Genomic DNA, 12,932 nt, shown 5'->3' with positions numbered 1-12,932 from the left:
ACGAATAAAAAAAAAAATTTCATGCCTTTTGTACATGACATTTTCATAAACATTTGTAAATATTATATATAAATAAATAAATATAAATATTTCTTTCGAAATTTGGCGTTAGAAACTGCTTAAACATATCTCTCCCTCCAATTGATTTTATGAACAATATAGATAACCTGAAAAAATATGTTTCCAAATTTTAAGTAAAAGCACTTGGAAAAAAATCCCCTTGCTAATGTATTTTCAAGGGAATGTACCAGTGTTCGTTAAAATCCTTAACATTGATTGGTAAATTGACTTTAAAACACCATAAATACAATTCATTCATTTTCATTCCAACCCTTATCCGCACCCCAGTGGTGCATAGGGCACTGCATTATATAAACGCAGTGTTATCTTGATCTTTAACACCTGAAGGAAAGGTGATCAGCCCTCCGCTTCCGGTACCAGTCCAATGTAATATTGAATAAATATAAGAGTGAAAAAATCACTTTTATTTACAATGATTAAAGAAAACACTTGTTTTTTACCACTTATAACATGGTTGTTATTATACAGACCTGAATGATGGAAGTTTAACTTCTGAAACATGTAGTCTTTAATAAAACTCAAGTGGTAAAAAACAAGTGTTTTCTTTATTCATTGTAACATGTCTTACCACAAAGTTGATGCCTAAACAGTAAATAAAACACTTATATTTATTTGACCCCCCCTGGGAATCGAACCTGGGACCTCCAGTACGGTAGCCGAGCGTGCTGATCATTTCACAACAGAGGCGGACAAAATGCAATACATTTGAACAATACAATACAATACAAAATACAATACATACAACACATTGAAGCGCCCTTGAGGTATTATTTTAAAAAATGGCGCTATATAAGTTATCCAATTTTATTATTATTATTAAGTCTTCTTCTTCTTCATCTTCTTGCTCAATGCTGAGCGTCGTGGTCTTCTGGAATGTCAGGCACTTGGTGCACAAGTCCTCTCCATTCTTCCCGGTCCTGGGCCAACTTGATGGCAGCGTTTAGCGAGGATCCGGTTAATTCCTTTATTTGGTCTGTCCATCTTGTTGGAGACCGTCCTCTTGCCCGCTTGCCTTCAACTGTACCTGTTACTACCAGTTTTTCAAGACTCTTCTCGTTCTTTCTGGCGATATGCCCAAAGTAGGACAGAATCCTTTTCCTGCAAGTCGTGGAGAGTCTTTCTGTCACTGACAGTTCGCGGAGAATGGAGACGTTTGTGCGTCTTGCAGTCCAAGGAATGCGCAGCATCCTCCTCCAGCACCACATTTCAAACACATCCAGCATATGTCTTTCCTTTTTCCTCAGTGTCCATGTTTCCACTCCATACAGCGCAATGGAGAATACAAGAGATTTCACTAGACGGGTTTAAGTATATATATTATTAAGTATTATTTTTTGACATCTCATCAAAGATGAAGAAGAATATGGAAGTCTGGAAGTATGAATATGCCCAGACTTCCATATTCTTCTTCATCTTTGATGAGATGTCAAAAAATAATATGAAAATAACTCCTGTAATTGGAGATAATCCAGATTTTGTGAACAAGTATTTGGACACACTCAAAATGTTGTATTATTAAGTATATATATAATATTTGTAGTAAAATAAAAAGCCATAAATGGGTAAAATCTTTTCAGCGATAATTCTTATTCCATGCATATATTTTAGCACGAGGATAAATAAGCCTAGGAGTACTCAAAACACATTAAGGGGAAGTGGTGTGTCCCGGTTGATTTTCTCTTTGTCAAAGTTTTGAAGTTTTGCGATGTGGACTAAGGTTTAATAGAAGTCGGTTTCCGGACAAAAAGTTCGGATTTTAACATTATCGATCACAATTCAAGGGTTACTCGTGCCTATAAATTGTATATAACATTTTATTCGTGATTCCGTGTTCAACCCCTTAACGGTATTTGATAATAACATGTAAAATGATCGCATTTTTTTCTTCTTCTCTTTGTCCTTCCATCTCAAAGTTAATCATTCAAGGCGGGAGTTGATTTCAGATGCATCAAAGATCATAAAAAAATCAACCGTCATATTGTACATTTTTATTAAAATATATATTATTAAATAATACCAATATTACATTTTTTTAGAAAATATTACTATTTACAAAATTTTGAGTGTGTCTAAATACTTGTTCACAAAATCTTGATTATCTCCAATTATGGGATTTATTTTCATGTTATTTTTTGACATCTCACCAAAGATGAAGAAGAATATGGAAGTCTGGGAATTTGCGGGGCTGACAACTCAACCACATTACTCAAGAATTTTAGTGAATTTCGGTGAATGTTACACGTGTGTAAAGTGATCACTTAAACCAGCCTATGATGGTCGTCAGCCCCGAAAATACCCAGAACTCCATATTCTTCTTCATATTTGATGAGATGTCAAAAAATAATAAGAAAATATTACTATCTTTCATTATAATCCTATCTGTCCAATAAACCTTATCGCTTAGTTTTTCCTCTACCTCCTTCCCTAAACTCCCTTCTTCCTTGGCCTTTCTTGTATCATCAATTTGTAATTTTCATAAATATGTAATACAGAGTAGTTGCTTTAGTACAGCAGTTAGTTGTAATTAAATATTTCTTTATCGTTCTCATTTATACCTTATGTTCAAGTACTATTTACCCTCTGATTACAAATAGGTATCAAACGTTTTGACCAATATCACTTGTCTGTTTTTGGTTGATAGGAAGATATTGCTTCACAATAAAAATAATAATTTTTCTCTGTGCATGAATATAAAATAAAATAAAATTTCAATTTAAATTTATATTTTTAGATAAAAATAGTAAATTCCTGACTGGCGCTATTCTAGCTACCGGTCATGGTTTTACAAGCTAAAAAAAAACGAGATTTGTCTCAGTTCATGTAAAAAAAAACTTAAGCTTGGCTTATAAAATCCTGTTTTTTACTATGTGCGTTACTATATTTGTATCAATTTGTTAAAAGTTTGTTCGATGGCTTTGGTAACCTAACTGACCAGAGTTAAATGTGTGAGGTTAATCTTTTTCTATTGTTAATAACCTTGATAGTTGTTTTATCGAAGAATAAACAATGTTTTACGTAATCACAGTGAATAACCCCTAAGATAGTGATTTGGAAAAAAGGTGCCATTCAAGTTTTCTAAACTTATTTTTTTTGTTAAAGGTTTAATGCACTTTGTATTTCGCGGTAATGTCTTTATAGTTCATAAACATAAAGGGACATTGCAGTGATTTAAACATTAAAAAATTCAAGATTTTTTTTGAAGTTTTGCTAATTCTTTGATTCCATCATTATTACACTAACACTTCCAAAAAAAATTGTTTTTATATACACGAAGTTGGATATTTTATTCTTACAAAATAACTAATAGTTTGTTCTTTATTTTGGTTTATATTAAAATATCCATTTATTTTGATAAAAAAAGACTAACGGAAGAACGGATGTAAAATATTATCTCAGATTGAAATACGTGATAGCCGAGTACGGATGTTAAATTTTAGTATACAATATAGTAAACATGTACGCATTTTAATTAAAATGCTAAGTTGAGTGTGCTCTGAAAAAGCACAAACGAAGGTGCGAGTATGCATAAAGGAAAATGTTTTTCTTCTTAATAGGACCTAAGTAAATAAGCGAATATACAACAGCATTGTTAGAAGGAGATATGACTTAAGAATAAAATTTAATTAATAAGAAATTCCCAAGAATAAACAACATTCTGTTAGTTTTAAGAGCAGAAGCATTGTTAAGTAAACAAAGCCCTTAATGCCATTATTATACCGGTAGAATTGTGTCTACTCGGAACATTAATATATTTAAGCAATATTTTAATTTCGTATAATAACCCAGTTTCTCAATAATAATTAAATCAGGTTAAACTAAAGTTTTACGTGACAAAATTGTAGGAGCATTGGTGAATTTTTAAAATTATAAATTATATATAAATTAACATTTGTAGAAATGGTATAAAACCAGATGATATTTAAGTAAAATGTGTTTTGAGTATTCAGTTTTTATTTTATTTGTATAGTGTTTTAAATTTGTAGGAAAATCGTTGAATCAAGATTATTTTTTAAATATCTGGATAAATAACGAAAACCTGAAGATTTTTTTTTATGCTCACGTTTTTTAATTTATTAAAGTGATGGTTGAATATGAGTTTAAGACGTCAAAACTGGAAAATAATTGATATATATGAAAATAATAAAAAAATACACCTTACAAAACATGATAAAAAGATTTTTTTTTAATACACAGTTTTTTATTTATTATTATTTATGACAACCTCTACTTTATATTAATACAGCTGTCACACATTTTTTTAAATATTTTATTCTTGTTTAAATTATCAATTTGCTCATTATCATTTAACCTAATAAAAAGATTTTTTTAATTGTATTAATTACTCATCACTACTCGCTCTAACTTCCCTTTTGAAATATTTTTTTACCTTCATGGGTGTTGAACCTGCGATCTCACGAATGATAAAAACCTTCTAACCACACCACGACAATGTCACATCTTACAATATTATATTTTAAGATGTACATCACATATTAAACATAATATGTGCCATTTATGCAGTAGTTAATCCACCCATATACCAGGATACCAGGGTAGCAGAAGTACGAGGGTTAAGTAAGCAGTAAGCTCCTGTACCATAACATGATTTATACACCGCGCGCTTCTCTGCTCTCTGGTGCAAGACTGAGATCTAATTAACATAATTCATTTTATTAACCTTTTGTTTTTAAGCTTTGCCTACCGAGTTTACCATACTTGCAATGTACGAGCAACGTTCTCGCTTTTACTTCAAAAGGCGGTGAGTACTTTACACCCTGGATCAAGTTATTAAATCTGGACTTTGAAGTAAGACTACATAAACCGTAGGCTGAGTAACTTTATGTTTGTGGTTGTGTATTAGCCAATGGAATTAGTAAAATACCACATATACTTTACATACATAAAAAACACATTTATTTCTTCACATGCTTGTCTAGAGTTGACACTGGTTTTTCCATCTCTCTCATGTCACGAATATTTATTAGGGAATTTTAGAAAAAATAACACTAACTGATCATCATATCTAGATGTAGAGATTGCAAAAAGACCTGTTAATCATACTTTTAATCTTATTTTAAACTAAAGAATACTTGAAATATAGAATTCATTTATTTATTTTCCGACTATGACAGCTCAAAAACGGATGAATATGAAAAAAAAACGAAAAATAATATCACGAAAAAAAAACTCAGAGGAAAAATTATTGTAACCCATATCCGCTCCCAATGATTCATTGGGAACTGCATCTTATAAAATAAGTATTATCATGATCGTTTAATACACGAAGGGAAAGTGATAAGCTTTCCGTTTCGTGTTTCAGTCCAAGGTCAAATAAAATCTACAACTCTTCAACATCAGTACTAAATTCTATATAATATTAATATATGTGTTTTAAATGTATATGGACACACACACACACACACACATATATATATATATATATATATAAATATATATATATATATATATATATATATATATATATATATATATATATATATATATATATATATATATATATATATATATATATATATATATATATATATATATATATATATATATATATATATAATATATATATATATATATATATATATGTATATATATATATATAAATATATATATATATATATATATATATATATATATATATATATATATATATATATATATATATATATATATATATATATATATATATATATATATATATATATATATATATATATATATATATATATATATATATATATATATATATATATATATATATATACATATATATATCATCGATTTCATCTGGATATCTTAAATAAGCTTAAATTCTGCCTGAAGGATTAGGTCCGTAATGAAAAGTAAGCTTTACTTATACCACCCAACGAGTAAGGCTCATAGAAAATGGAGTCTTGATCAAATTTAATTATTCTACCATTTCTCTGTCATTAATTCTGTATGGATTAATTAAGTGAATTTGAGGTAAGAGGAGTTTCTGTAAGAAAAATATTACTTGGCGCTCAGTCTCTATATTACGGACTACGTAGAAAATACGGTATAATGAAAGTTATTTTATTGTTGTTCAATATAATTGCTTCCTCATTGAAGTGATTTGCGGGTTTGGTTATTGTGCTAAAGGTTTTATGTTTGATTTTTAGGGGGTTTAATAAAATAAATAATAAAAAATAATAAAATAAAAACTATTTATTTATCACCTTGGACTGGTACAAAATACACTTTACTGATTATCTTGCTTTAGTTTAATTAACGATCAAAAGAGTTATATAATGTAATTCTTAATGCACCATTGGGTGCAGATTATAATTTTTTTTTTTTAATGTAATATCGGATAAAATCTTGCTTAAACGTTGAAAAATAAACAAATACATATTTACGTAGTAAAAAAGTAAAGATAATAGACGCGACTCTCTTGATATAAAATTGGAGGTCTATGCATATAAATTGTATTTTATTTTTATTTTGAATAGCTAAAACTCAACTTTAAAAAAGAGTCAAGGGAGTAGAAAAAATGTTTTTGAAAAAACTCTTTGAAGCCAAATAACAGATCAATGTATGGAAAATGCTAAACTTATCAACATAATTGTGGAGATAGGTCTTTTAAACAGGTTAAATTGGTAGATATTGGAACGTAAAACAACGCTGTCTTACGTAATAATTCTGTTACATATTCACCAAATTACTGCATAATTTCAGTATCTGCGATAATCAATTAAACCATTACATTTCATTTACATATAAGATGTACCCGATTATTCGTATATGTGTCAGTCTGGTCAAATGGAAAATTAATAAAAAAATAAAGCAAACATTTCTAAAATGATTTATTTCGCAACGTTTGTGAAGCAATGAAATATTTAAAATCTAAGAATCAACAATGCAATTGAAAACATCAAAAGTCTAAGTGAGAGCAAAGAGCAATTTTAAGTACTGCGCGTATTGCTGTTACGTTCACCAGATGTCACTGCCATTGTGGTAAAAAAAACTGTTTGAAACGGGCTTGTTTTTACATATAACAGATAATACATGGGCGTGCTTGAAACCAATGTTTTGTCAAAAATTTCGAACAATCTATGATAATTGATTAATAACACTTTGAAGACTTTTGAACAAGCAAATATTAACATTTTGATCTACAGATATATAAATAAAAATTCGTATTTAAATTCCGCGTTGTGTCAAATTTTGAAACTAATTGGATGACTTTTGAACAAGCAAATATTAACATTTTGATTTACAGATATATAAATAAAAATTCTTATTTAAATTCCACGTTGTGCCAAATTTAGAAACTAATCGGCAAATTATTTTAAACAAACCAACATTTCATATTTTTGTGTATTATGTTTGTATTTACGTACCTGTGACATCATACGTGTATATGTACGACTCTTAATTGAACAGATTTCTGGAGTCTCGTTTGAATCCTTTGTACCCTCAAACGAGATATTCATGTTTCCATAATTGCCTTACCTGAATCACATATCATAGAAACCTATTGTAAGAATTGAATAAAAAGGAAGAGCGACCCTTGCTTTGAACCATTTCATTTTAATTATTTCCTTATAACAAATCTTATCAAAAGGAATCTGGAGTCGCTACTTGAGTATCTTGTGTTGGTTCATTTTATAATTTCTCTCATTGTATACGATAAATAAGATTTCATCAAATTATTTTATATTAGATTAACAAATTGTAAGGATAGAAAATAATTTAATCAATAAACTTATATTTAAAAAAATATGTTTTTTCTATTTTTTTTAAAAAAAAAGTAAGGATTCGGTTATCAAACATGGGTGTTGAAATGAATAAAAAGCTTTGTAATATTGCAAAAAAGGCTTTTTTAACAATTTTTTTTTGGATATTTTTACTCTTTTTCTTTATTTACATAAGTAAAAAGAAAATACAACTAATTAAAGAGGATTCAGATTTACAAACTTGTACTCGTACAGGGTTTTTTTTTACATACAGGTCACTCGAAACTTAAACGAATCCTTCAAATATCAAGATATTATAAGTAAATATGAAGTATTACAACATGGGTGTGTCAAAATCCTTGTTTAAAAATCTGGATTTATCAACTTACGAGTTATTACAATATTTTTGGCATCTAAACATAGATGAAGAAGAATATGTACGTCTGGATATTATAAGCCCTTTAAGTGCCCAGACTTCTATATTCTTCTTTATCTTTGTTTAGATGTAAAAGATCTAAGAATATAAACAAATTTGGATTTCGTCTTATAAAATAGATAAAATATAACCACTCTTCGTCAGCACACTCACTATACCAGCATGCAAATAACACTACACGTCAAATATTAACATAGCTACAGCTACACAAAATATGATCACACGTGTTTTTGGTCGACCTGAGGACCAACATGCACTAACGACCGAAGACCAACAAATTATTTAGTGAATGTGTTACGATAACACTCGTTTATAATAACACTAATATTAAAAAGCTTTTATAAAGATGACTCACTTAAAATAATAATTTAAAATAATTTGATTTCAATGATCTTATTTTATTTATTGTTTCGGCATTCACTTTGTGGAAAGACATGACAAAATTAAAAAAAAAATACTTGTTTTTTACCACTTGAGTTATATTTATTTTATTTCAACTACTAGTTTTAAAAAAAATTTATCTTTAGGTCTAAATATAAACCAAAGTGATAAATAAACCTTAAATGATATTTTTAATTTATTTTTGTTGTTTCTCTTTACAAATGTTCCTGATCAATAAATAAATAATATATCTTTGTTATCTGACAGTTGGGATCCTTTAAACTTACGTATTAAGTATGTACACGGAATACATTATGCGTCTACTGTGTTAGTACACAATTCAACCTTAATATCACACTTAAGTATTTGGGTGTTCAGGGCTAAGAGCGTGTAACGTTAACGTGGTAGTGATCTATCATGTCGAGTTAATTTCAGGTTTGCACACATGATGTTGGAATACTAAGATGGATCACGTTGCGTTCTTTTCAGGAACCTACCCGTTATAATGAATAAATACCTATTTCTATATCTGTCTGAAATATAACTGAAAAAACAAATAATGTACGTCAAATTATATTTTTGTGATTGATTTCTTAGTAGGGATATTACTTTTATTCTGAATGAAAGGAATACAGATAAACCCTTGGTATAATTTTTAAAGTTTAATATTTTTCGTGAAATCGTTACATTTATTTATTTTTGAAATATTTGCGTTGAATAAATTACATAAATAAGTCAAATGCTAGGTTATGATTGAATTGAAATGCTCAGACTTCCATATTATTTATTATTAAAATAAAAGATGCTGCGTATCAATTAAAGACATTAAAAATACATATTAAAAAATAAACTAATAATGTATAATCCATTGTTTTTAAAATACGATCATATTTAATATGAAAAGTATTAAGTATTTTGTTAATATTCAAGTATTATTTTGTTTTTTTTTAAGCATTTTTTTTAAAATTATCATACAAGTTTCATATCAAAGCTGTATTAAATTACACTTTATATATATGCATAGGATATAACAATGTGTAATGTTTATTTGATGTTTAAATAACAATTTATGCATGAACCATAAAATATGAGTTGTGGAATGCAAATAAAAAAAATACAAATCAATAAATGTAATTACATACTTATTTTCAATATGTATACTCGTTTATAAATTACTTGTGTATGAAATAACTAACATACTAACTAACCATCACGCCGATTTCCTGCAGGGGTAGGCAGAGAGAATAGAACGCCACACTACTCTGTCTTTGCAAACATTCTTCGCTTCTTCCACGTTCATGCATCTCCTCATACATACCCGCCGATTGTTACGACTCCTAACCTGACCACTTTCAAGTATTTGGCATACCTGATCGTGCCATGTTTTTATCAATCTTCCTCTGCTCTTTTTTCCACTTACATTCGCCTCATAAATTTGTTTTACCGTTCTTTTCTCACTCATTCGTTCTACATGTCCAACACACACGTGTATTGTGTTGTGTATGAAATATTTTTACAAATCAATAAAAACCTTGAAAGATTAAGATATGTACGTATTTTTAAAATGGATGAAAGAGTGATCAGTTTATTTCAGTCGAAAAAGCTCATTTTATTTATTCAAAAGGAAAGAAAAATGTTTAATGTACATATCTTCATACGTAGCATGTAAATATTGGTATACGCGCTATCAAAGCTCCGTTCAAACATTCGTAACAACGGATATAATCTATGACACGCATCAAAATAACACATGAGTAGATCAACCCACACAAGACAACATTGTATAGTGAACAAGTCATAACGTTACGTTATGATTTTTGACGTGAAAACAGATTTTGAAATGAGGGAAATCCTTTGTTGGCATATCACTTAAATTATTAATTAAGCCATCTGTTCCTTTAATACTTCTAACCGGAAGTAATTTCCCGAATTCTACCAAACCTGGTAACGGTAGAAGTAATTTTCTCCCATTTTACTGCGACCCTTATTGAATTTTATTGTTGCTTCAACCCTTTCTGTTAATTTGAACTCCAATATGAAAGGCTGAGGGAATACAGATAATATTTCTGCTATGCACATTAAATATATTATTTGAAAGCAGTTGGTTTCCTGAAACAAGTTTTTACCTAAGATTGATTTATTTATTAACACACTCAAAACGTTGTAAATAAATTATCTGGTCAAATTATAAGCTTAAATAAATAATTATGAAAACTAGTTTTCTGGCGTTTCTTATGTGTGTGATTATAATCCAGAATTCGAACCTCACATACTAACAAAAGAGTTTCTACTCAGTAAAAAGCTTCTATTCATTTCACCAATAGATGTCTCTTGCGAAGTTCTATTGATTCAAGAACAATGTTTCAAAATTGTTTCATATAAATAGAACTTTCAAGAATTTGAGTAGTTTGGTTGTCAATGATGGGTAGAATTGGTGAATGTTATACGTGTGTAAAGTGATCACATAAAACAGCCTATGGCGGTCATCAGCGCCGTAAATGCCCAGACTTCCATATTGTTTTTCATCTTTGATGAGATTTCAAAAAATAATATGATTCATTTATTTTTGAAATAAATATGTTTGAAGGAATATATTTTTACATATTTGATTACTGTAACATTTATTCAATACTACCATGGACTGGTACCTGAAGCGGAGTCCTGATCACCTTTCCTTCATATGTAAACGATCAAGATAACACTGCGTTTATATGACACAGTGCCCTATGCATCATTGGGTTGCGGATAAGGGTTTTATTATTATTATTTTATTAATCTAATATAAGTCCTCTAACAAATGTTTTTAAAGCTTATTTTTTTTATAGGATAAATTAAATATTATAGATGCATCCATCTTTTTTTAAATTGAATATTATGTTTTTATCAACCGACCGTAAATATTTTGTTTTACTGGATAGGAAATTGAAAAACAGTATCTCTCGCAATCAGATTGTGTACTGTTCGCGTGAGTAGACGAAAAAACTCTTCTCTATCTGTTTCCTTCCTTGGCATTCTCCAGGAAAATAGAACGTCAGATAAAAGTAATTTGAGGTGTCTTCCTTTGACAGAGCTTTATTCTTTGACAATTTTTATACTGAACGTTTACCCATTTCAGAATTGAGTTGATTTTTACAAAAATAGTAGCTTGTGATTTCTTTGAATGATATAACTATTTATAAACCTTTTATTTTTTGACATCTTAACAAAAATGAAGACGATTATAATGATTGACAACCACACTATTCAAATTCTAAGAAGTTCTTTATATATATGATCTAATTTCGAAACATTGTTCTTAAATCACTAGAATTTCACTTGAGACATCTATTGGTGAGATGAAAAAAAGCTTTTTTATTGAGTAGAAACTGTTTTTTTTTATTACTTTGATTGATAATAATAGAAAATTACTTCAAACACTAAAATAAAACACTTAGTTGAAGGACATCGTTGCATTACAATTCGTAGGTTTGATAACTACTGGCCCTTTTTTATACCAATGGTGCAAAGGGCACTCCATTCAACTGATATAATTAAATAATCATCGTTTATTATATGACCCAAAATAATGATCGTTTATTATGTGAAAAGTCCTGCGCTTCAGATTCCAGTACATGGAAAAATTAAATCAAAAGTTATGTAAAAAAAATATTATGTGTATTTTGACCCCACTGGAGTCCGTACCCTATACTTACAGCACGGTAGCTAAATGTATTAACCTCTCCACTATGAAGGTCGACAAAATAATAATTTCTTAACCCCCCCCCTCTAGTAACAACCCCACCTACCTTTATATACCTGAATATTTTTTGTTTTGTTTTTATTTTGATTAAAATTTTCACGTGTTGATGAAAACATCTGCAGTTTTCAAAACTAGTCGTGTATGATAAAATAATTCTTAATAAGTGGTATTATACAAGTGTTTATTTTTGTTAAATAATTCTTTATTGAGATAATTAATTTAGATAATTTATATCAAATTCAGGCAAGTGTAAGTGGATATATTAATTTTGATATACATATTTGCTCAAATCGGCTCACTAAGATTTAAATCTACCGGTTTCGAGACATATGTATATCTCTTCGTCGGGACAATCACAACACTACCATTGTATTGGTTATAAATTTATAACTACAAAAAATATTGATCACATGCGTATTTTTTCGATCCGAGGTTGATTCTAAGGGTCTCAGAATAATATGCACTAAAGGCCGAGATCGGACATGCACTAGGGATGTTTTTCGGAATATCAAAATAAAATCTACGAGTAATTGATACTTTTTCCCTCAAGTTGACCCGTAAACTATATTTTCTAAGCTCAATC

Source organism: Brachycentrus maculatus, unplaced genomic scaffold (assembly GCF_059751285.1).
Source record: "Brachycentrus maculatus isolate JH-2025_06_01 unplaced genomic scaffold, ASM5975128v1 h1tg000325l, whole genome shotgun sequence".
NCBI lineage: Eukaryota > Metazoa > Arthropoda > Insecta > Trichoptera > Brachycentridae > Brachycentrus > Brachycentrus maculatus.
Note: the sequence above shows the minus strand (reverse complement) of the source record.